This window comes from Eschrichtius robustus, chromosome 3 (assembly GCF_028021215.1).
Source record: "Eschrichtius robustus isolate mEscRob2 chromosome 3, mEscRob2.pri, whole genome shotgun sequence".
Classification (NCBI taxonomy): Eukaryota; Metazoa; Chordata; class Mammalia; order Artiodactyla; family Eschrichtiidae; genus Eschrichtius; species Eschrichtius robustus.
Window position 1 is genome coordinate 25585458 of NC_090826.1, and position 846 is coordinate 25586303.

Sequence of the window (846 nt, forward strand, 5' to 3'; positions counted from 1 at the left end):
GCCCGGCGGCGGCGGCGGCGCGTGTCCACGAGTCCGTCTTGCTGCTGCTGCTGCTGCGGCCGCCGCTGCGTCTCCGGCTGCCGCCGCTGTCCCCACTGCCGCCGCTGCCCTGTGGCGTCGCCTCGCGCCGTGCCCGGCCGCCGCTGCCGCTCCAGCCGCTACCGGACGGACGACGGTTACAGCCCGGCCGATCGCGCCGCCGCCACCACCGCTGCGCGCGCAGCCGGAACCAGCTCCCGCCGCCGCCCCTCAGGGGGCGCTGCGGGGCGCGGCGCGCGCGCCCTCCGGCCCGCCCCCCGCGCCCGCTGACTGGCTGGCGGGCCGGCTCGGGGCGGTGAGGCCCGCCCACCTGCCCCGCGGGGCGCTGACCCACTGCCCTCGGCGCCTCCCCCGCTCCTCCTCGTGGTTCGTTCCGCTCAGCACTCCTGGCTGCGGAAGGCGCGTCCATGTGACCGAGGAGGGGGGGAAAGAACCTGGCCTGGGTGTCCTTCGCCCACGCCGCGGCCCGCCCATCCGCACCTGGACTGGGCCAGAGCTCGAGGCCGCGGGGTGACCCTCAAGGTCGAAGGGCCTTTTCCCGCGGCCAGGCCGTGAGGCCTGAGGCCAGATCCTGACGGGACAAGGCGGTGACCGAGCCCTTTGCTCGGGGATTTCCAACCCAGAAGTGAAAACCCAGGCAGCTCAGTTCTTGGCTGCCCTTTCCCGAGGCCCCAGATAAATGGCGTGTGCGTCTGCAATAGCGAAGGATATTTCTGCGTCCCCCTACCCTTACTCCCCGGCCGCGCGCCACACACACACACACACCCAGACCTAGGAACCGCGAGCAGCAGATCAAAATTCAAACTT